This window comes from Bos mutus, chromosome 19, assembly GCF_027580195.1.
Source record: "Bos mutus isolate GX-2022 chromosome 19, NWIPB_WYAK_1.1, whole genome shotgun sequence".
Classification (NCBI taxonomy): domain Eukaryota; kingdom Metazoa; phylum Chordata; class Mammalia; order Artiodactyla; family Bovidae; genus Bos; species Bos mutus.
The window spans coordinates 47,969,203-47,995,167 of NC_091635.1; positions in this window are offsets into that span (position 1 = coordinate 47,969,203).

The window sequence follows — 25,965 nt, forward strand, 5'->3', positions numbered from 1 at the left end:
GATATTTGTGCGTGAATCCAGACCAGGAGCAGAAGCTCACCACCAGCTTAAGTGAGTTCTAGTTACTCTGGTTCATTCGGCCTTCATGTCATTAACAGAGTGCAGTGGTTGAGAGCCTGGGCTTAAATCCTGGCTCTGCTCTCCATCTGTGACTGTCATTTCACCTCTTATGCCTGGTTTTCTCATCTTTGAAATGGGGATGATGGTGCCTGCCTCATAAGGATGTTATAACAGTGAAATGTATTAATACATGGAAAGTTCTTTAAACAACTTTTGTTGTTGTTGCTAAGTCGCTTCAGTTGTGTCAAACTCTGTGGGACCCCATCCCTGGGATTCTGCAGGCAAGAACACTGGAGTGGGTTGCCATTTCCTTCTCTAATGCGTGAAAGTGAAAAGTGAAAGTGAAGTTGCTCAGTCGTGTCTGACTCTTAGCGACCCCATGGACTGCAGCCCACCAGGCTCCTCCATCCATGGGATTTTCCAGGCAAGAGTACTGGAGTGGGGTGCCTTTGCCTTCTCCGAAAACAACTTTTGGTACTCCATAAAGTCAGTTGTTTGTTTTCCTTAAATTTTCAGAGCACCAGGCAGAAGCTGTCAACACACCATGCGCTTCTGTGATGCCGGTTGAACAGCTGAAATCCCCTGACTGCACTTCTAGGCAGTGAACCTGGATCCAGCAGGGTGGGATGGGCACTGCCCCAGGACGTCTGTGGCCAGCCAGAAACAGTCCCCTGTGGGTCCCCACAGATCCCTAATGGGCAAGGGCAAGGACTGCAAGTGAGTTCTGCCTTGTGACCCATCCCTGAGGGCCAGTCTTCAGAAATTACAGATCCAGTTTACACAAACTTCGGAATTACACCCGTTTTTTAAATAACAACTCTTCTTAGTAATTATGTCCTTGGGGAAGTTTCTAGACCTCTAATTAGTAAAAAGGGGATAACTACCTCATAGAGTTTCAGGAATCAGTCACATAATACGTGTAAAGCATTATCTTGGAGCCAGCACAAAGCAGACACTGCCCTCGTTACCCTTTTCTTTAACTTCCTCCCTGGGCTTACTGTCTCCTCACTAGGGTGAGATCTCTGGAGTGGGATCTTGGGGAAGGAGCTTCTAATCTAGTACAGTCCTTGAGTCCTCAGGTCTAAACTAAAGCTCAGCTCTAGTGGGTGAGGATGTTATATTCAGTCAGTTCAGTTCAGTTGCTCAGTCGTATCCAGCTCTCTTCGACCCCATGGACTGCAGCACACCAGGCCTCCCTGTCCATCACCAACTCCCAAAGTTTACTCAAACTCATCCATTGAGTTGGTGATGCCATCCAACCATCTCATCCTCTGTCATCCCCTTCTTCTCCTCCCTTCAATCTTTCCCAACATCGGGGTCTTTTCCAAAGAGTCAGTTCTTTGCATCAGGTGGCCAAAGTATTATATTAGGATTGGGCCAAATTCTCAGCAAACCAGCATTCATTTGCCATTTCTGCCCAACACTCCCAAGGACCCTCATGCTGACACCAGTAACAGTATCCAGGGGGAAGGTGGTGGTGGTATGGCCTCTCCAGGACATAATTCAAAGAAAAGCACCTGTGTTGGGGAAAAGCCCTTCCCTTGAGAATTAATTGCTCTGCAATCTATTCTGTGACCTACTAGGATTGACTGTAGGAACACAGGTGTTTTTCTTAATTTAGAAGTTCTATTAACATATTACCACATTAATAGGTCAAGTAAGAAAATGCAAATGGTCATTTTATGGATACTGAAAGTGTTTGATAAAACTCAGTGTCCTTTTCTGATCAAAATTCCTTTTAAAAAGAACTTAAAAAGATATTTCATTAACATCATGAAATATTTCTTGAAGAGTGACTTTGCTAAAATCACAACCAAGGCAAGTCTATCATCACCACTGTTACCTAACATTGTATAAGATTTGATGGTCAATATGATTAAATAAACCAAAAGCAGAATTTTTCAGAAGTTTTTTCAAAGAGAGATTCCAAATTAGCATTATTTGTAAAACACCAGTCTGAGAGACTGAATTCATGAATCATTATTTGTAGAAAATCAAGAAAATCAACTCCAAAAGTTTTATAAGGTAGCTGGTTACAAATTAGGCCAAAATCAATAGCTCTGCTATATATCAACTATAACCATTAAGATTTTATGTTTAAAAGATCTCATCGCAGTAGTGACAAAATATCAGGAGTATTCTAACCAAATTGTAACAAGTATTTTGTAAAAAAAAATTTTTTAACTGAAATTTTTTTAAATGTCATTGAAGAAGACATTTTTAAAAAATGAGAAGATATACCATGTTCCTAGATAGAAGGACCCAAAATTATAAAAAGACTATTCCTCTCTGAATCCAGAAATTTAGCTAAATTCCTATCAAGATAAAAAAAAAAATACTTTTAATGGCAAAATGATTCTAAAGTTCATCTGGAAAATGAACGTAAAAATTCAAACCAAGGAATTTGACTTTTAGCCACCACACTGTGCTCTGGAGGAGCAGGGTCAGGGGTAAGGGGGGAGGGTGTGCAGGGAGAGAATTTATCCTCAGTTAGGGTGCCCTAGGGCTTCCCTGGTGGCTCAGAGGTTAAAGCGTCTGCATCCAATGCGGGAGACCCAGGTTTGATCCCTGGGTCGGGAAGTTCCCCCTGGAGAAGGAAATGGTAACTCACTCCAGTATCCTTGCCTGGAGAATCCCACGGACGGAGAATCCCACGGACGGAGAATCCCACGGACGGATAAGCGTGGTAGGCTACAGTCCACGGGGTCGCAAAGAGTCGGACACGACTGAGCGACTTCACTATACGCTATACACTATAGGGTGCCCTAAGGGTGCATCGCGTTGTTCAGCCTTTGTAAATCCACGGCTCTGTTTGTGATATAAAAATCCATCTCTCATTCTCACTCCAGTGCTAGTCCACCCTCTCCCTCCCACTGAACACAGCTAGAGTGCCGAGACTCAATGTGTGCAGCTGCTAATCTCGAAAAGGAAAGCATAACAGGGAGACCAGGGAAGGAGAGGGGAACTCAGCACCACCCAGCTAGACGGACAGAATCCTGGACCACGCAGACAGAGCTCCCAGAGAAGCTCTCTGTTTCTGGCCCTAGGATGGGGCATGAGGGACTGACTGTGTGGGTCAGGGAGAGAGGGGGACACCCCTGTTTCTTGCTTCTCTCCCCTTCCACCCCTGCCCGTTGGCTATTCCAATGCAGCTATGGCTGTCACAGCCAGGAAGGTGCCTAAAGCTTCAGGGAGGGGAGCCCTTCTTTGACCAGAGGAAGTGTGGTCCCAACAGCAAGAGAGTGAAGCCCATTGCTTTCTCTTGCTCTCTGCGTTTTTCTCACTTGACCTCTCGACATGGGAACATTTTGTGGATAAAACTATGACACCAGAGGGAAATCTGAAACTTTGGGAATGAAGGAAGAGCAATAGATGTGGGAAATATTTGGGTAAATAGACTGTTTTTCTCATCTTAAGCTTTTCATAACATGTACAAACTTCTAATATTGTCTGATAGAATCTTCAGTGAATATAGGTATGTTTGTGTGTGTGTGCTCAGTCAGGTCTGACTGTGTGTGACCAGGCTTTTCTGTCCGTGGAATTTTCCAGGCAAGAATACTGGAGTGGGTTGCCATTTCCTATTCCAGGGGATCTTCCCAACCCACAGATCAAACCTTCATCTCTTGTCTCCTGTGTTGGCAGGCAGATTCTTTACCACTGTGCCATCTGGGAAGCCCAATTATTCACGTAAAAATTACCATCTAAAGAGGAAGGGTAAAGAGATCTATATGGTAGTAAGATTTCTACATTTCACTTGAACAATAAAATGTTAATTCCAAACAACCTATGAAAAGTTAAGTATTTTGTAGTTGCTAGAGAAACCACATGCACACACACAGAAAAAATTATTCAAATAATTATTCAAATAATACAGAAGAAGGCAGGAATGAAAAACATAGGGGACAAATAGAAAACCCAAACTAGTAGATCCAAGCATATCAACAATTACATTAAGTTTTGAACAGTCTAAATATACTAATTAAAAGAGATTGTCAGAATGTAAAAATACCCAAGATTTGTGCTAAGGCTAATGATTCGGTCGTGTCTGACTCTCTGCGATCCTGTGGACTGTAGCCCGCCAGGCTCCTCTGTCCATGGGTTTCCAGGCAAGAATACTGAAGCGGGTTGCCATTTCCTTCTCTAGGGGATCTTCCCGACCCAGGAATCGAACCCACGTCTCTTATGTCTCCTGCACCAGCAAGTGGGTTCTTTACCACTACTGCCACCTGGGAAGCCCATCCAAGATCCAACTATATGCTATTTATAAGAAACCCATTTAAAATTAGTAAAGTTTGAAAGGAAAAAAAGAAAACTATACCATGCAAATATTAGTACTAATAAAAAAGAATTTGGAGTAGCTATATGCTATCAGACACGATAGACTTTGGAGCAAGAAAACTTATCAGGAATAAACAGGGAAATTGCATAAAGATAAGAGTGTCACGTCACAGACAAGGCCTAACAATCCTAAATGGCTGTGAACCTAACAACATAACTTCAAAACACACAAAGCAAAGACCAATAGACCTGAAAGGAGAAACGACGAGTCAGCAATTACCGTTGTCGACTTCAGCACTCACTCCTTTCTCAGCAACCAACAGAACAGCTCGACCATATTCTGCATCATGAAACAAACCTGGATGGATTTGAAAGAGTCGAAATCATGCCGTCTGTGACCTCTGACCATAATGGAATTAAGCCGGAAATCAATCACCAGGAAATCTCTTAAGTACTTGAAAATAAATAATATACTTCTAATTAATCCATAGGTCAAAGGGGGAAGTCTCAAAGCATATAAGAAAATACTTGAAACTTAACAAAAATGAAAATATAACATATCAAAATGTATAGGTACAGTTAAAGCAAGGCTTTGATGGAAATTTATAACACTCAGTTGTGTCTGATTCTTTCGACCCCACGGACTATAGCCCGCCCAGGCCCCTCTGTCCATGGGATTCTCCAGGCAAGGATACTGGAGTAGGTTGCCATGCCCTCCTCCAGGGGATATTTCCAACTCAGGGATCGAAACTGCATCTCCTACATCTTCTGCATTGCAGGTGGATTCTTTACCCCATTGGTTGCTTTTTATTTGCCAAGCACAGAAAAGATCCTAGATGCACTACATTACTTCTTTTTCTAACACTTAAATCATCCTATTATAAATAAGAATATATTTTGCAGCTATTTCTGTTACTTAAAAGTTTTAACTTTTTTTGGTTCTCTAATTTCTTTCAGTAAATATTCTTTTTAAAAGTTGAGATATTTTTATATATAACATTATATATTATATGATAATATATATAATACATATATATGTTATATATGGAGAAGGCAATGGCACCCCACTCCAGTACTCTTGCCTGGAAAATCCCATGAATGGAGGAGACTGGTGGGCTGCAGTTATATATATATAAATAAACTTATATAATAAGTTTGAGGCGTACAACATAGTGACTCACAATCTTTAAAGGTTATACTGCATTTATAGTTGTTATAAAACATTGGCTATAAACCCTGAGCTATATATAGTATATCCTTGTGGCTTATTAATCTTATACATAGTAGTTTATGCCTCTTAATCTCCTACTCCTATTTTGCCCCTCCCCCATCACTTTCCCGATTGATAGCCACTAGTTTGTTCTCTGTATCCGTGAAACTCCTTCCTGTTTTTGTTATATTCAGTAGTTGACAAACATTCTTAAAAGCAGCAGCATGTCTTGGAAACTCAAACCTCAAATTATAGCAATGTAGCAGAATGGCCAAGAGATGGAGACAGAGGACACAAAATGAGTCAGACGCAGGCTTTTCACCAAAGCTGTGTTTCTCAGGCTCGGGAACCACAGCACCTGAATTTCAGGTTGCTTTAAAACAATGGTTCTCAAACTGGACTGCACATTGGAATTACTTGGGGGACTTAAAAAAATACCAATTCTGAGTTTAGTGATCTGTTGTTGTCAGTCACTAAGCCGTGTCCAGCTTTTTGTGAACCCATGGACTACAGCATGCCAGGCTTCCCTGTCCTTCACTGGAGTTTGCTCAAACTCATGTTCATTGAGTCAATGATGCCATCCAACCATCTCATTCTCTGTCGCCCCCTTATCCTCCTGCCCTCGATCTTTCCCACCATCAGCATCTTTTCTTTTTTTTCCAGCATCTTTTCTAATGAGTCGGCTCTTCATATCAGGTGGCCAAAGTATTGGAGCTTCAGCTTCAGCATCCGTCCTTCCAATAAATATTCAAGGTTAATTTCCTTTAGGACTGACTGGTTTGATATCCTTGCAGTCCAAGGGACTCTCAGGAGTCTTCGCCAGCACCACAGTTTGAAAGCATCAATTCTTTGGCACTCAGTCTTCTTTATGGTCCACCTCTCACATCCATACATGACTACTGGAAAAAACATAGCTTTGATTATATGGACCTTTGTTGGCAAAATTATGTTTCTGCTTTTTAATATGCTGTCTAGATTTTTCATAGCTTTTCTTCCAAGGAAAGCGTCTTTTAATTTCATGGCTGTGGTCACCATCCGAGGAATTTTGGAGCCCAAGAAAATAAAATCTGCCACTGTTTCCATTTTCCCCCCATCTTCTGGGGTGTACTTTTGCCATGGGGAGGTTTAAAATCGCACAAATAATTCTAATTATAGCAAACTGTGAGGCCCCCGACTTTAGAACACACACCAACAGGAGGTCTCAAGCTGGAATGTTTCAGAATCATGTAGAAGAACTTGAAAAACAGACACCCAGGCTGTTGTAATCTTCATTCTTTCAAGAACCAGTACTGAAATGTTGATGTATCAACTTAGTGAAAAAGTGAAAGTGAAAGTTGCTCAGTCGTGTCCAACTCTTTGTGACTCTTTATAGTCCATGGGATTCTCCAGGCCAGAATACTGGAGTAGGTAGCCTATCCCTTCTCCAGGGGATCTTCCAGACCCAGGGATCAAACTGGGGTCTCCTGCCTTGCAGGCAGATTCTTTACCAGCTGAGCTGCCAGGGAAGCCCATCAACTTAAGACAGTTAGATATATAATCAAGAATAAATCTGGGATTTCCCTGGTGGTCCGGTGGTTAAGAATCTATCTTCCAGTGCAGATTCAGTCCCTGGTTGGAGGACTAAGATCCCACATGCAGCAGGGCAGCTAAGCCCGCAAGCCCCCACCTAGAGAAGCCTGCACACCGTAGCTACTGAGCCCGCCTGCTCTAGAGCTGGTGCTCCACAACAAATGAAGCCCATACACCACAACTAGAGAAGGCCCCACACCGCCATGAAGGGCCTGCGCTTTGCAATGAAGACCCAGTGCAGCTTAAAAAAAAAAAAAAAAAAGGGACTATATCTGGTACAGTCTCAAAACTGGATGCTAATATATCAGGGTAACATCAGGCATCAAATGTTTAAGAACATTTTATAGGAGAACATTTTTAATTGAGAAAATGCTAACCATGAACATACTTCCCTCCCCCCGGAAACGGAGAGACGGTCACCCCTTGACTGTCTGGTGTCACACAAGAGCAGGTTCCTAGACTGGGCCAGCAGGTTCCCTCAGCAGAGAAGCACAGCCCACACGCGGTGTCAGGTTCCAGAAGTTTATAGCGGTGTGTGGTCATTCCGCAGCAGGACATCAGGAAGAAGTAGAGCTGCTCCAGCAACTGCAGCCCAGCCTTCAAGAGGGAGGCTCCCTTGGCTTGCTTCCACTCTCCTTTACCAAAGGGTTTAAATCATTTTAATATTAGGTTTATTTTCTAAATAACATTTCTCGATTTTTCATATTATACAAGTGACGGATCTTCATTGTGGAAGTTTAAGAAAAAACAAAACAGTAAGTCTGTGTAAGTATGCTTGAAGGCAGAAGGAGAAGCGGGTGACAGAGGATGAGAAGGCTGGATGGCACCACTGATTCAACGGACATGAACTTGGGCAGACTCTGGGAGATGATGAGGGGCAGGGAGGCCTGGCGTGCTGCAGTCCACGGGTCGCAAAGAGTTAGACACGCCTGGGTAACTGAACAACAGCAGCAAATATGTAAGTAAAAATGTCTTGAGATTAGCTCTATTATCAGGACTTCCCTGGTGGTACAGTGGTTAAGACTTCACCCTCCAATACAGGGCTCGATCCCTGCTCCACGGGCTAAGACCCCACGTGCCTTGCAGCCAAAAAAATAAATAAATAAACACTCTTCCAGATATATTGTCAGAAAACAGTCAACAAAATTGTGGTTATAACCTGTATACTTTCTTGTAGCCTGCCATTTCACCTAATAATATACCATGAGCACTAAATATTCTAAAACCTGACTTCAACGATTTGATAATAGTTCATAGCATCAGTATCCCATGACATATCCAGTTCTCTATTGGACATTGTTTTCCAGGTGTTTGTTGATTTATATGCACTCTCCCATAGATGTTAGAGTTTTGCGGGGGATGTGTGCGGTGAGGCAGAGAGATAACTCCATGCCTTCCCAAGCAGGCAGCCGGGTGCTGAACCACCGATGTATAGTAATAGAAACAGTGATCACGCCATCCTTCCCCCCGGGTCTGCCGTGCCTCCTTGCCCAGTCACCACAATCTTATCTTCCCGCAGGACTGTGTATGCTCCCTGGTCTTCATCCCGCTGCTCCTCTATCCCCATGCTCGTCCCAACCCTCTTTAACTCTTGGACTTTGTAGTAGGAAGTTCAGTAGCCAGATGACCCACCAGACAAGTCTGGTTCTGCCCTCGCTTTCTTGACTAGACAGGGCACTTGACTCCAGCTTTCGCTTGGGAATCTCAGATGCAGCTAATCATTATTGAACATTTAGTATTGACTTTTAAACACCTTGTATTTAAGAGGAAATGCATATAAGCTGTAAGAGGAAGAAATGTTTTTTTTTTAATTTTTCCGTTTAACAAATGTCCATAAATTTCTTTTTCTGTAAGGTCTGGCCTCCTGGCATCTTTGTTCTGCAGAATCCTTGCCAGGCCAGGAAAGCTTGGTCCTTCTCCACCTCTGGGTCCTTCCCCACATGTTGACAGCTGAGGTGGCAGGTGGGCCAGTGGTCATTCTGGCAATGAACCTGGTGCTGGAACCTGGGCTCCAGATTTCCAGGAGCCTGCCTGGTGCATGATCCCACTGGCCTTGATCACCCTCTGCCCCCATGATGCACCGTCACCCGCTTAGGCCATCAGTTCCCTCTGCCCCCCAGCCCTCAGCTCAGGTCCTCACCTCTTCCTGAAAACTATGACAACATTCTCCAAGAGGCCCTCAGTCACTGGCAGGTCTGTGGGGCTCCAGTCTCCTTTCTCAGCCTGCTCAACCTATTCTCTGAGCCATCGGCCACCAAGCTGGTTCCCTAGGGCTTTCCTCACCCCTTCACATGGCTCACAAAAGCCCTCATGGCTGCTCCCCCACCTCCCTGTCATCACCAGCCCCCAACCCACCCAGCCCTACATGGGCTCCAGCTGTATGGGCTTGTGGGCCGAGGCCTTGGTTCACCCTTCAGACTGCGCATTACAAGCTCCTGCACACACTGCAGGTCTCGACAGATACACGCACCCTTTCCTCTAGGGCACCTTTCCTGAGCACCTGTGAAACGAGGATGTTTGTGGTGTCAGCTTGTAGGGTCGATACAGGACTGAATGCAACAAGCAAGCCCCTGGCAGAGAGCCCAGTGCTGAGAAGCCCTAGCTGAATGCCAGCTCTTGTCGTTCTTTTTACTACGATTCTTGCATCACTCACTATCGTGAACCACAATCGTGTATGTGGCTGTCTCCTGGCTCCACCTGGAGTTCCTTGCGCGTTCGCATCGCATCTCACCCGCCTTCTATCTCCTCCCCGAGCTGGGGCTAGGCCACGCTACAGGAGACTCTCAGCGCGTGTCTCCTGAATGACAGGTAGAGATATGAGTGTCCCCATTTTCCAATCAGAAAACTGAGGCCTACTGAGGGGAAAGTGACTGGCCCCAGAGGGCACTGCCTGTCAGAGCAGAAGCGAAACTCAGGTCTGGGAGACGCTTCGTGCAGTGCTGTTCTCCCCTGGTGTGTGCAGAGGCCAGATGTAGAACAAATGAAAATACAAAGAGGAGTTACTTTCAAGTTTGCTTTTTTTTGCTGTGTTTGGTTCATCTTCCCAACTATAGTTTTCCTAACAACTCAGGCCCTAAGAGGAAGACGTCACACAGCTTTGCGCTCAGGTGGGACAAACTGTGACATTGGAGTTGACAGCCGCCTTCAGGGTCACCTGGTCCACCCCACCCCATCCCCGAACCTCAGAGGGAACCACGAGCCCGAGAGGGGACAGGAGTCGCCCACGGTCACGTGGCTGACAGCAGAGCCAGACACCCTTTCCAGTGCTCCTCTTAGTCACAGCAAGTGAAGCAGCGTGTCCCTGTAGACAGAGCCGCAGAAAGGAGCCCAGGATTTACAGGGTGCAAACCCCCCGGGGGCCTCCAGCACCAGCAGTCAAGGCCTGCATCCTCCAATAGGTCCCCCCAGAGACAGTGTGGCCCACCCCAGGAGGGGAAGGCCAGGAGGTTGAACAGGTGGGGCGCCTGCAGCCAGGACCGCGCCCGGGGTCGGTCCAGCCTGTGTTCTCTGCCGACCGTTGATGAGCCCTGCTCTTTATAGCTTCTCCAGTGGAGAGCAATTAACTTCTTGAGCCTGGAGGTTTATGGCCAAAGACAGGAGAGGGGACGTTCCACCCCACTGGGGCCCTTTGAAAGTAGAAGCATCTGATTTATCTCTGCGCTGGGGTACTTGGCCTTTAGCTGCAGAAGGACTGTCCCGCCCCCCCTCCCCCTTTCCTGCTGGCCACACCTCGGGGCGGGAGACGCAGCTGGATGAAGATGCAGGGTGGAAGGCATGGGGACTCACGGGTCCAGGCAGGGAGGCCGTTGAGCAGCCTGCTGGCTGCCCCAGGGCTCCTGTTGGGACTCGGGAGTGGACCGCTGGGCAAGTGGTAGGATCACCTCCCTGGTCCCTGCCCCCGTGGATCAACAGGCTTTTACCTCTTCACCCTTCACACCAACCCAGACAGACAAACGGCACCTGGGTGTCAGCAGGCGGAGGGTGCAGAGATAGATGACATACAAGCCCTGGCCCTGACGGACGCGAGGCCAGTGAACACAGGCATGACAGCGTGGGGAGGGAAGGCTGCCCAAAGGGAGACTCACTCAGCCTGAGCCAGGTCCCCAGGGAAGCAGGCAGGCAAGACTTGCCGGAGGAGGCTGGAAAGATGAAAAAAGGCTCTGGAGAAAGGGCACAGACGTGTGGCGAGTGGGCACACGGAAGAAAGAGTGTGTGCCTCAGCATGGCCGGGTGTGCCTGCGCCCTGAATCAGGAAGGGAAAGGAGGAAAGACTGGGAGGTGGGCAGATGGAGATCACAGAAACCTGTGCACATCCCAGGGTGTTCAGATTTTATTGTGGGGGAGCCAAAGAGGGGTTTCGAGAAGCGTGTGGGTGATACGATCAGATTTAGTTTAGAAAATGGCGTTCAGGTGGCAGGGTGATGACCAATTGGAGGGAAGGAGGCGCTGTGGTTCTCCCACTAGGCCGTCCATCGACGCCACCTGGGGAGCGTCAGAAAGGCTGATGCCCGGGCCAGCCTCCAGACAGGGTGCAGGAAGTGCTCTGGGGTCCCTGTTTCTCCGGGGGTCCCTATTAGGAGGCGCTGTGGCCGTCCAGGTGAGAAGTCTGGAGACAGAGGAAGACGCACATTCGGGCAGAAGAACCGCAGCCTGCAGTGGTTGGTCAGATGTGTATCCTTAGAGAAAAGGGAGGAGAAAGCAGCCAGGCAACTCCTCAAAAGGTTACACATAGAGTTTTCAGATCAGCCAACCACGTAGATGCACACCCAAGAGAAATGAAAACATGTTCGCAAAAAAAAAAAAAAAAACTTGTATACAAATGTTCATGCAGCACTCTTCACGATAGCCCGAAAGTAGCAACAACCCAAATGTCCATCGACTATTGGAGGGATAAATAAGATGTGGCAAATCATTACCATAGAGTGTTATTCCTTGAAAAGAAGAATGAAACACTGACACACATTACAGCATGAGTGGCCCTGAAAACTTTACGCTGAGTCAAAGAAGTCGGTAACAGAGGAAGTACACACACATATTGTATGATTCCACTTATATGAAATGTCTAGAATAGGCAACTCTGTAGAGACAGAAAGTAGACCAGTGCTTGCCTAGGACTTGGCAGGAATGCGAGACTGGGAACTGATGGCTTAGGGGGTGTAGGTGGGTTTTCTTGGGAGGAATAATCAGAGTATTCCAAAATCCATGGTGAACGCTTCCCTGCTGGCTCAGTGGTAAAGAACCTGCCTGCCAATGCAGGAGACATGGGTTCGATCCCCGATTTGGGAAGATCCCACATGCCGGGGAGCAACTAAATCCATGTGCCAACTGCTGAGCCTGTGCTGTAGAGCTCGGGAGCCGCAACTACTGAGCCCACGAGCCATCACGACAGAAGCCCGTGCACCTAGAGCCCGCGCTCCGCAACAAGAGAAGCCACTGCCCTGAGAAGCCCGCGCACTGCGACTGGAGAGGAGCCCTGCTCACCGCAACCACAGAAAAGCCCCCTCAGCAACGAAAACCCAGCACAGCCAAAACTAAATGAATAGACTATTTTTAAAAAATAAGTACACCAATAAAACATGAAATCCATGGTGGCGATGGAAGCATGACAGATTCCTAAAAGCCACTGGATTTTACATGTTAGAAGGATGGGTTCTGTGCAGATTATAATGTCAACAAAGCTGTTAGACAGAAAAAAGGGAGGTGTGAGGACTGCGGATTTTACCCTGGGAAGATGGGGGCCTTGAGAGGGCTGTGAGCAGAGGGGCGCCACGGTCTCACTGCCTTACACAAGCTGCCCTCTCCTTCTGGTCTCCCAGCCTCGGTGCTGTCGACCCTTGGGGCAGGATAATTCCTCGTCTGGTGGCTGTCCTGGGGACATGGGATGTTTCGCAGCATCCCTGATCGCTACTGGTGCCAGGAGGAGCCCCCTCCACTCTTGTGTGACAACCCAAAACACCTCCAGCCACTGCCAAACATCCCCTGGGGAGTAAAGCGCCCTGGCTGAGAACTGCTGCTCCAGACTGTAGGGGGGAGTGTGCGCAGGAAGTCGGGTTGGGGGGTGCTTATGAGGCCTTTATGTGGAGATGTCCCTTGAGCAGACTGGTGAGGCCGGAGCACCCCCCAAAAATCAGGCAGCTTCACTGACTTCAGACTCAGAGGCTGTTGGAATGAATGTCACAGAAAAAAAGAGAGCAAAACCCGAAGAGTTGGTTCAACTTAATTTTACTTTTTGAGCACAAATATTATGCTAAAGGCCTCAGGGCAGATACGAAGGTAAGTAAAATAAGCTTCCAATCCCACCTCACAAACACTGAAGTCTCTCCGTCAGGGCAGGAGTGAGCTACATAATGCTCTGGAACTGCAGGAAAGGGAGAGTAAATCCAACTTGTCCAGGAGGGAAATTCCATCAATAGTCAAAATAGTTCTGGACTGTCCCCTCCATACCAGGCGGTTTCATTCACGTCATCTCATTTAATCTTTAAAACTGTGAAGGACATATCCCCCTCTCTTATTTTTTATTTTTTTTAACAGATCAGGAAACTGAGGCTCAGAAAGACTGAGTAACATATTTACAGCTGCCCTGTCTGGGACAGAACTGGAGTTTGAACACAGGCTGTTTAATGCCAAAGCCCGATGCTGGCTTCCAGAAGCTTCTAGGAGGTGGGACTTGAGCTCAGCATTGCAGAGATTGTCAGGCAGCGTGGGGTGAAGTGGGACAGGGACATGGAACAGGCAGAGGTGACTGCCTGGGCAAGGCTTGGAAAGGATGAGACAGACAGGAATTTGGGGACAGGGTGTTTTCTTAGAACACAGAGTTCATTTTAGTGGAAAAGTGTTCCAGAACAGAGCACAGGGAAGCTAGGACACAGCCAGGTGAAAAGGAGAGGGCTCTGTTAACGGTGGTGAGTGGTTTTGCATTTTATTCTGTTGGCACGGAGGAGGAAAATAATGAGAACTTCGACCTATGAAAGAAGATTAAAGACCAACACATCCCAAATGTATCTCATTCTTAGGTTTGAAGGCTGCTGTGCCCCGTCTTACCTATGAGGCACAAACACACCTCCCCAAATCAGGCACAGAGACTCCCAAAAAGGGTTACCTGGTATTGATAGATGAACTCCCAGAGGTAACCAATGATACAGTAAAATCTGGACAGTCACCTGCAAATAAACACACTGGACTACTTTCTCACACCATGCACAAAAATAAGCTTAGAACAGATTAATGACAAATGTAAGACCTGAAACCATGAAACTTTTAGAAGAAAGCAAAGGCAGTATTTTTTTTTTTTTTTTAGATATGTCTCCTCAAGCAATGGAAAAAAGAGCAAAAATGAACAAATGGGGCTGCACCAAACTGAAAAGTTTTTACATAGCAAAGGAAGCTACCGACAAAATGAAAATATGTCCTCCTGAACGGGAGGACATATTTCCACTGGAGAGAACATACTTTCAAATGATATATTTAGCAAGGGGTTAATATCCAAAATATACAAAGAACTCATATAATTCAACATCATAAAAACCAACTACCCAATTTAAAAATGGGCAGAGGACCTGAATAGACCTGAAGCCCAATCCCAATTCAAAGGTCCTCTGAATTGGGCTTCCCTGGTGGCTCAGACAGTAAAGAATCTGCCTGCAATGCAGGAGACCTAGGTTCGATCCCTGGGTTGGGAAGATCCCCTGGAGAAGGGAATGGCTGACTATCCACTCCAGTATTCTGGCCTGGAGAATTTCATGGACAGAGGAGCCTGGCAGGCTACAGTCCATGGAGTCACAAAGAGTCGGACATGACTGAGCGACTTTCACTGTCACCCAGTTTAAAAATGGGTAGAGGACCTGAATAGACATATTTCCAAGAAAGATATATAAAGGCCGATAAACACATGATAAGATGCTCAACATCAGTAATCATCAGGGCAATCAGAACCACAATGAGATGCCTTTTCACACCTCTTGCAGTGGCTATCATCAAAAAGAAACAAATAACAAGTGTTGGCAAGGATATGGAGAAAAGGGAACCCTTGGTCCCTGTTTGTGGGAGTGTACATTGGTGCAACCACTGTGGAAAACAGTACGGAGATTCCTCAAACAAAAATCGACGGTTCCTGGAATTTGTCTGGTGGTCCAGTGGCTAAGAGTCCACGCTCCAATGTAGGGGCCCACATTTCATCTCTGGTCAGGGAACTAGATCCAACGTGCTAGAATGAAGATGGAAGATCCCATGTCACAGCTAAGACCTGGCACAGCCAAAAACAAGAAAAAAAACAGTTGTTGATCCCTTTACATGACGAAGAATCACATAAGGTGAAGTTCATGACACGTGTACTTTCTGAGCCAAAATATGAACACTTGAGAGCCTAGCTGTGAAGAAAACTTGCTCTTGAATTACAGATGGGGGAGGGGTTAGTCAGACCTGCATCAGCAGGAGGTGGTAAGTTTCGGTAACTGACCCGAAGCGGCCCAGTCTGAGCTCTTTCCAATAACAAGGCCGCCTTACATGCACAAACCTGAGTGTGTTCAATCACATCGGTTCAGATCAGAGTAGCTTCAGGTTCCCACGCTTTTGGAAAAAGCTTGGCAATATGTATCCTAAAAGCCTTAAAAATCTTCCCACTAGGAATGCCACTTCTCGAATTATTATTAAGAAACCACCCAAAGTGCAAGCAACACCTACCGTATATCACAGGGGACTCTACTTAGTACTCTGTAATGCCTTATATGGGAAAAGAATCTAAAAAAACAGTGGATGTATGTATATGTATAACTGATCCAATTCACTTTGCTGTACGCTTGAAACTAACACCACATTGTAAATCGACTATACTCTAATAAAAAAATTTTTTAAGAAACCCAAATGCAGGCAAAACATGCATAAAACTATCCATCACATTTTAATAGACAAAATTGGACATAACCCAGATTTCCAGCAGCTGGGAAATGGTGAAATCCACTATGGGGCTTCTCTGTGTTAAAGAACCTTACAGCCATTTAAGATGTTTATAAAGAGTCTTGAATGGTGTGGGGTCGCATTTATGTTATATGTTAAGGCAGCAAAATTGGCTACAAAAATAAAACATCTCCATTATAACAATGGCTATGTTGGTGCTCTGAGGAATAAAAACTTTCCAACGTACTCAGAGTGTTTATTTCTGAATAGAGAGATAATTATTTTTCATTATATTCCATATATTTTTAAAAGTATTTTCTCCTTTAATTCTACATGTTTTTGTGTAGTTCCAGGTTTTGCACAAATTAATCAGGAAAAGATAAACATTGATTTTAAAAGGAAAAAAAAAATGACCCAAATCTGAGTTATCCAGTAGATCTAAATGGCATTATAAGCACTATCGTGGTATCCAGAAAACCCTCCCCTATCTGAATGATGCCAGTTTGGGCTGGGGAATGCTGCCCACCAAACCCCAGGGACCACAGGCCCTATATTGTAGTATCTGTGTAGAACACATGCTATTTCTTAATAATTTTATAGAAATCAGCTCTTTTTTTTTAACTTAAATATATGTCTTTTAAGATAAATGGGAAAAAAAATACCAACTTTCACTCATGGAAAGTGACCACAAAATAAATGCAGTAAAGGCAAGACAATATTATCAAATTCTAGACTGGTAAAGATTCCGAGCCTGAGCTCTGTTTAGTAGAAAGTGGGGATAGAGGGACAGAATAGCAAAGGTTTGAGAGTTATTAAAATGTCTGAGCCCCACAACTGGCCTCTTAAAGGAATCAGGAAGACTGAAAGATATTTGAAATGACCTTTTCCCTGGAGATTTTGATTTGTTTTTAGTGATTTGCCCAAGTAGCACCCAAACTGCCCCCTGTGCCACATCCTAGAGGAAAGTGCCAGACAGTATTCCCAAAACAGTGGGTCTCCCTCAGTCTGTGGTCACTGGTCCAGCCAGTTTCAAGATCAAGGACAGGTGTTTCTACCATGAACGCCTGTCCATTCCTCTTACAATTCCAAAGTCCTACCCTTGTTCAAGACCTTGGTGTTTCCATGCAATACTCCAATGACTTCATCATTTAATTGCAAAGCATGTTTCAGGGCTTGTAAAACCATAAACATGCTGATGCTGTGCCAATTCTGATTTGACACAGGACCGGCAAGTTTAAAAGGGGAAAAGGATGCCACCAGTACTGGGAAATAGCAGAGGCCAGATAAAAGCTTAGGACACCTGGGGACTTCCCTGGCGGGGTAGTCCAGTGGCTAAGACTCTGCACTCCCAATGCAGGGGAAACAGGTTTGATGCCTGGGCTGGGAGCTAGGTCCCACTAAGAGTCTGCTTGCCACAACGAGAATCAAAAATCCTTCGTGCCTCAACTAAGACCTGGTGCAGCCAAATAAATAAATATAAATAAATAAATAATTTTAAAAAAAATCCTTAGAGTACTTAGGCTCTTTCCTGATGGCTCAGTGGTAAAGAATCCGCCTGCTAAGCAGGAGATGTGGGTCCCCTCCCTGGGTGAAGAAGATCCCCTGGAGGAGAAAATGGCAACTCACTCCAGGCTTCTTGCCTGGAAATTCTCATGGACAGAGGAGCCTGGTGGGCTACAGTCCATGGGGTCGCAAAGAGTCAGACGCGACTTGTCGGCTAAACAACAAGAGTAGGACACAAACTTATTCATTATACAGATGAAGAAACCAAGGCCCAAGAAGAGGGTGGGACCAAACGTCAGTGACAGAGTTGGGTTAGAATCCGGGTCCTTGAACCCCAGTCCAATGTCATCTCCAAAGTCACCGTTTGCTTTTAGTGTGAGAGGTTTGCGTACTTCGGAAACTCATCCCAGCTGCAGGACCAGAAATCAAAACCAGAGACCAATAAAGATGAGACACGTCCTCCTGCCGGTGTTTCTCCTTGGTTCCTTTAAATGTCAGAGACCTCTAGTCTCTCCCCTGCTTGACACCCAGCTATGGGCTTGCTTGGCTGGAAGAATCATGGATCTGTGAACTCCGGCAGAAAGTAGAGACCTCATCTCACTCATACAACCGATACCTAGAGAGACTCTCCATCTTTAAGAGTCCTGGTCCGGCTGCCCCGCTCATAGAGGAGACCAAGTTCCATGGAGGAAGCATGATTCTCTTAGGGGCATCCCGCTAGGAAGTGGCAGGGCTTGGCCTGGAATGTAAGTCTTCTGGGTACAAGAACAGTGCTCAGTTTATTTATTTTTTTTATATTCGATATCTTATAATAGCCTGTAACAGAAGAGAATCCAAAAATAATATATACATATACATATATATATATAACTGAATCACTTTGCTGCATATCTGAAACCAATGTTAATAACAATGTTGTAAATCAACCACACCTCAATTTAAAAAAAAAGAAAGAAACCAAGTGTCAGAAGTGGTAAGTGGTTCGTCCAGATGAATACCAAGAGCTAGTGGCAAAATGATGGAAACTTTGTCCCCTGATTCTGGATTTAGTGCGTTTCACTATACTTCTCTTTGACCTGGTAATATGCCAAGGCCAGTGCTCACCTTAAAAAAATGCTTCTAAAATAAAATTCACTTTTAAACTCGGACAAGCATAACTGTAGCATCAACAGGACCCTAAATAAAGTTTATTTATTTAATCCATTCACTCAGTGGGGTTGAGTGGGATATATAGCAACCTACATTGACTAGGGGTGCATCGTACGGTTGCCTAGCAGCACTAAGGCGCCACTGAGGTTCGAGGTTGTGAATCTGAAGTGTGAGCTGCCAGCCTGGCTTTGCTGTGCTTTTTTTCAAATCTCATTTCAGGTACATGGAGGTCAGGAGCTAAGTGAGCAGAGTCAGATCTAACCAGGGTGGTGGTTTTGTCATAGGAGTGTGACGAAGGAAGGGGGTGAGAAAGTGAATAAGATGAAAATTCATAGGATTTAAAAGGGAATTTTCTTTTTTATACTATATAGATATATATATGATTTTTTAATTTCACACAATGAATACTGAAACCAGGTTGTGATGCCCGTTCGGGTTGAAATGGTAGTGTTGTCATCTTTGTTCAGAAGCGGTCTCGAGGGTGTTTGTCTGGGCAGGTTCAATCTGGAGACTGTGGAGGCTGTACTTGATTTAAATTGTTGTTTGAGCCAGTGCTCCACCTAAGAGTCTTAGGACTTTCCTTCCTCCGGAAGGAACCTTTTGAGACGAATCTAGGGTTTCGTCCAAAGCTCAGGTGCTGCAATTCTGCTTATAAAGCCCTTTTCTAGTGTTATTTGTGTAAGTAAATAGTTGGCTTCCTATTTCAGGGAAGGACATATTTGTCCCCAAGGCTGCCTCGTATCCTGGGCACGCACTGGGGTGCTGGAAAACAGAACCGTTCCTCTCCTGATAGTGTTTGGAAATAACCAGGGCAATTTGGACCCTTTGACCACAAAAATCAACCGTACACTGAAGCTGAAATACAGGTCACTCTGTTCCCCCTTCTCAGTTTTATATTCTGCCCATCCCTACCTCATCCTAACACTTAATAGGAATCCAGCCTCCTTTCTACTCATCGTAGGTGTCCAGGCAGACGATCCCCACTGCCTGCTTTTCATTGGTGTCAGCAGTGGTAATGATTAAGTGGCAACACCCCACCCCCTTGAAACGTCTCCCTCCTCCTTGCAGATCCCCATGGCAAGCGAAAGCACAGTGTGCCTTCTAGGGTCCCTCCCAGAACTTGTGCCTAGGGCACAAGTGAGGTCAAACAGTGGTAAGTGAATCCTCTTGACTCCAATCACACCACCACCCTCCCAGCAACTCCAAACCTCAGCCTCCACCCCACGAAATGTGGCAGCCTTTGGGAAAACTCAGGATGGATATTTCACTACCGAGTGCCACCAAACAGTAACTAAAGGTATAAGCACAGCAGAAGTACAGACACATATAAAAGTGTCCCAAAAGGCACACTTCCGGTGCGTTCTCTTTACGTACGTTGTAACCCAGGATAAAAATGTTTAATAAAGCAGAATTCTAGAATCCTAACTAACGCAGGATCTGGGAGTGGAGGCAATCAAGAATGCTGCCACCCACTTTAAGCTCCCAATGTGCTGGTTTGCCTTTGACAAGAGGACATCAAAACAGTGAAGGATGATTGCCAGTTGTTCTAAAAAAGAACAATAAAATGTAAAGCACCTCTACCACACACACACACACACACACACACACACACACACACCCTCACAGTCTCAATCCCTAGAAGAGATTCGAAAAAGAAAAGCCCAAGAAATTCCAAGCATGAATACCTCCCCAGATAAGACAGAAATGGAAGAAAACCAAACTTTTTAAAGTAAGCATTTTGATCTTCATGCAAACATGGAGTTAATCTGGGGACAGCTAAGCACAATTACACAGATGAATTCATTGTGTGAAATGGTCATTGAGCGTAGAGAATGTTAGTGCCAGTCCAGAGTCCAAGCTCTGTAGGGGTCATACCTGAATCTGCTGAGCTGAGCACATGGAAACCTCGGTGTGCATTCAGGCTTGACCACTCTTTTTAATTTATTTCAGAGTTGCTCACTGGGGTGGCTTCAGGAAATGCAAATAGAATGTCCATAGCGGTGTCTGAGCCCACTCCAGTGTTCTTGCCTGGAGAATCCCAGGGACGGGGAAGCCTGGTGGGATGCCGTCTATGGGGTCGCACAGAGTCGGAAACGACTGAAGTGACTTAGCATAGCATAGCATAGCATAGCATATCGGTGTCTGAAGACGACAGGGTTTTGATGTGTGTTAAACTGAAAATATAAATAGAAATCTCTGGGCCTGTATTTACATGGATTAAGGTTGTTCTTAAGATTACAGTCTGATATTTATAATCCTTTTACTCTTCCAGTTGGCTTTTACTCGATTTTATGCATACAGAGAGGACATAAGTGAGGCCCTAGACTGGGCGTGATGGTACCCAGGTTCTAGCTTCACTTCTGTTAAAATTCTCCCTGAGTCCTGGGGTTCTTCCTTCCTTGATGCTGGGCCCTCACCCCTATAAACTGAGGAGTTTGGACCACATGATCTGGTTCTCTAGTTTTGAGGCTACAATTCAGAGCAATTTGGACATACCATTTCACCTCTAGGATTTTTTTTTTTCAACATAATTAAGATGTACACAATTTTCACACCACAGTAGGATATAAATCCTATTCACGTTTCCATGGACTATAAATTAGGAAACACTGGAACATAGCCAGGGACATAAAACAATCTTTTGACATTGATGTCTAACATAATTCCACAATGATAAGAGAACAGACTCTGTATGATTTCAATACATGAAATTATAGAGCATGAAATGTGTGCACCATATTTTATGTCCAGGATTTTAATTTAAGCAAATAGGAAGTATTTTTACAATGTAAAATGCATATGGCTCTAGGTGGCTCAGTGAGTAAAAAATTACTTGCGATGCAGGAGATGCGGGTTTGATTCCCTGAGTCGGGAAGATCCCCTGGAAGAGGAAATGGCAAGCCACTCCAATATTCTTGCCTGGAGAACCCCATGGACAAAGAAGCATGGCAGGCTACAGTCCATGGGTCGCAAAGAGTCAGACATGGCTGAAGTGACTGAGCACGCACGCTACAGCCTGATGGACCTACCAAACCCACAGACCTAGAGTCACCATTGGAAATAACTCAAGTACCATTGTCCACGGCAAATGTGTGAAAGTCAGCTCTACAAAGGAACTGCACAATTGAGAGAATTCTTTCCCTATTTATAATAATAACATATTTGCACCGAAAGAGTCCTTAGCAAGCACGGAGACCCAGAGAGGTCAAGCAACTTGCCCAAGACACACAGGCAGCAGGAGGGAGTCAAGACCACAGAGTAGATCTCCTCACCCTCACCCTAGTCAGGACTCCTGCATGCGCCCTTCCGAGGTAGGCAATTTCATCTTTAGAACTTCTCTTTCCATATCCACCAACACCCTTCACAGGGAATGGAAATGTTAAATTTTATTTTTTTAGAGTTACTCTTGTTGAAATTCACTAGAGAAATGAATATTGATTAAAAAAAAAAAACTCACAGTTGCCAAAATCTTGGGACAGTTTCACTACAGAAATGATGAAGGCCTTCCTTCCAAGCTGTCCCTGCCTCGTCACCAGAAGCAGAGGAACCAGGAGACAAGAGCAGGGAAGAGGGGGTCCCTGGATTTCTCAGGCCCAAGGAGCAGCCTCAGTGGAGATGTGTATGCTGACTTTCTAAGTCTCCATCAGAACAGGGTCCTGGCATACTGGTGGAGCTTGGGCCTGCTGCAAACAAGCTGGTCTTGGAGTGAAAAACAAACACACCCAGGTATGTCCCCCAGTGTCTGCCGACCTTGCGTTTTGGGGAGAGAGACTCCCACTTCCAGCATTGGAAGTGCTCAAATGCTTGAACCACCAACATACGCCTCCCCACATCAGAGCTAATGCACGAGGCACCCTGCCTCTGCTCAAAGGCACTCAGGTTCTGTTGCCTGTCCTTTGGGGAGGGGCGGCAGGGCCTGGAGGCTCGGAAAGGCATTTTCAGTGGAAGCTGAGGGGAGGCACGCTGGTGGAAACAGAACCGCGGGAGTCGGGCTCTGCTGCTGCTGAGCTGTGTGATGTGGGCAGGAAACTTAGCTTCTCTGTTTCCTCATCTGGTAGGTAGAGAGAATCATACCTTTCGAAGCTATCATTAAGGGGAATTGAAGGAGAAAGCATGTACCCTTCCTCTGTGCCCTTCCTTCACAGGATCTCTACTGAGCACTCACGAGGTTGCTCAACTAGTGGGTGCTCAGGAAGTTCAAGTTGTCTGCACAACCAGAAGTGTCTTCCCACAGGTCAGACATGGGAAGATATGGTGCCTGAGGGAGCATATCACTCTGATGACAGCCAATCCTCCTCCAGCTCCAAGTAGTACTACAGCCGTTTGTGAAACAGTCACACGGCACGTGGCTCACTCGTCGTTCTCTGGTGTCTGTAAGGCGCACTTCCCCCTTCCTCTTCCCTCCCAGTTCCCGCTCGATTGCCAGCATCCTCTCCTGTAGTACTAGTAGCAGTGTTAGTCGCTCAGTCGTGTCCGACTCTTTGCAGCCAGTCAGGCTCCTCTGTCCATGGGATTCTCCAGGCAAGAATACCAGACTGGAGAGCCATTCCCTTCTTCAAGGGATCTCCCCAACCCAGGGATTGAGCACGTGTCTCCTGCGTCTTCTGCATTGCAGGCAGATTCTTTACCATCTGAGCCGCTAGGGAAACCCATGCCCCATCCTGTAGGTGATGCTTATCCCTAAGCCTTCCTAAGTAGGAAAAGCGGCTTCCCATATCTGAAACAGGAGGGGGTCCCACTAGACCTGGTGAGACACCCTGTCTTCCAGCCCATGTGTCCCCTCTCACCTTCCCATACACACGGTCACCCACATAGCTCATTCCATCCTCACACTGGCCACTGCCGGCCATCAGGTTTGGGTGCAGAAGGAAGTGCCTGTGAGGAGTCAGCCTGGCTCTGCCACTCAGTCGGTGACCTAAGCTAATCCGTGTTCTCTCTCCAAGCCTCAGTTTCCCCACTGGTAACAGGAAGAGATGAGCTGACTCTCTAGGGCCACTCCAGCTTAGCCAGCTTGTGACATGAGTTACTTCCACCAGAAAATGCTTCTTTTTCCAGCTCCCAAATGTAACAAGGACTCCTCTACTCACTCTACATGGTTCGGACTTTGTTTAAAAAGATTTCCCTTTACCAGGTGTTTGAGGTCCACTGCCACTCAGAGGCCAGAATCATCCCAATGTCAGTGGCAAAAGCACATCAGATCAAAAACGTCCATGGGCCTCATCTGAACACAATTTCTGCTTTGAACCTTCTGCCAAGTCTAGGGCTTATCCGCCAGTGTGTGTGTGTGAATTACCATATGAAAGAGCTCTCTTGGATCATACTTAAAGAAAGCCTCTTTTCAATTCAGATAAGAAAATCACCCAGTCCTCCAGAAAATACATATAAATTTGTGTCTAAATGACCAAATAGAGTTATGGTCACAGAAGATGCAATTATCTCCTTCTGGGATAAAGGGAATCTTCTAGCTACAAGGGAGAGCCAAGAAGCAAGAATGTCCTGCTTGAGATGGCAGCAAGCCGACCACGGAAGGTTGCCTGTGTTGTTTGCTGCACAAGGGTGTTCCGCTGATGAGTGGGGAGGGACTCTGGAGGGGAGCCTGTCCTTTCCTAGCCAAGCCATGTGTCCAGTACATGACATGATTATGTTGGGTCAAATAGAGGTGAACCTTTTGGAAATTCAGCAACATCATTGCAGATATTAGCAGACAGCCCCTGTTTGGAGATACAGCCTAATCCCTGCTTACAAATACACCATTTTCCAGAGCTCATGGCAAGAAGAGAGAGCAGAAAGGCAGAATCAAAGGAAGTTCATGGGGTGAATGTGGGGAGAAGCTCCTTCTGGAAACCATCTTAGCATCTGGAGAGGCTTGGACCCCCCAGTGCCTCCCAGTCAATTCCCAAAAGACCACTGGGAAGAACCCAGTGGGACCGCTCCCCACTACCCTTCACATAGGGCTCCACCCTGCCTTCCCTGACCTCCCAGCTGATGATAGAGTCCCTGTTACGGGTTCTCAGAGCAGCTCTGCTTTCCCTCTATAAAGTTCATGTTGTACTTTGCAATAAGATGTGTGTAGGTAATTTGGTTCATCTGTCTCTCTGACCAGATTGTCAGCTGTGCGAGGCAGACTATGTTGGGTTTTGCTCTTGGATCCCCAGCACAGCATCTGGGGCAGGAACTATGAATGGAGCGTGAATGAAAGGGCATGGGTCTTGCACTTCTGCAGCCCTTTCCACCAGGGAGAAGAGGGCAGAGGATGAGATGGTTAGATAGTATCACCAACTCAATGGACACGAATTTGAGCAAACTCTGGGAGATAGTAGAGGACAGAGGAGCCTAGTAGCCTACAATCCATGGGGTCACAAAGAGTCGGGCATGACTTAGCAACTGAACAACCACAGGGGCTGTCTGGGCACAGGGACATGCAGTCTGCATGACCTCAGCCCTGTGCCCAGGCCCAGGGGACAAAGACTAGAGAAGAAACACCCAACCCTGGCCTGGCATCCAAAACACACACAAAGACGAATAAAAATACAGCTTCCCGGGGTTTCCCTGGTGGTCCAGTCATTGCGTCCCCCAATGCAGGGGATGCAGGTTCAATCCCTGGTCAGGGATCTAAGATCCCGCATGCCACAGGGCATCTAAGCCACACACCACAAGCTTGGGCATGGCAACGAAGAGCCCAAGGGCTGCAGCTGAGACCCAACACAGCCAAACTCATTAAAAAAAAAAAGAAATACAGTTTTCCAAGTTTACCGAGGCATCCAGTATTTGTATGTTTAGCAAGGTGCCTCATGTGATTCCAAGCCACCCGTCATGGTTGAGAACCCACAGATGTGGTTGTGATGGGTATAAGGAGGCCTAGATACCAAAGAGAGGGAATCGAGGGCCATCCTGAAGGCTCATGAAGGCTTTCTGGTGGAAATGATGCCTCAGCCAGGTCTTGATCAAAGTGAGTGACATGGAAAAGGAGAGAAGGACCTCACAGGCGGAAGAACAGCATGAACCAAAAGAGAGACAGGAGACTGCATGGGGCACACTCATGGGCAAGGGTGGTGGGATTGAACCAGAATGACAGGCGCTGAGTTCCTGGTAGAAAATCAAGCCCAGGGAAGTTCCCGGTGGTCCAGTGGTTAGGACTGGCTGCTGTCACTGCTGTGACCTGGGTTTGAGCCCTGGTCAAGGAACTACAATCCCGCCATGTGGTGTGGCCAAAAAAAAAAGTCAAGCACAAATCACCCACTACTCAACTGAGCTCCAGAGCCTTCTGGGTAGGGAACTCACATTCCAGCAGCCTACAGAGAATT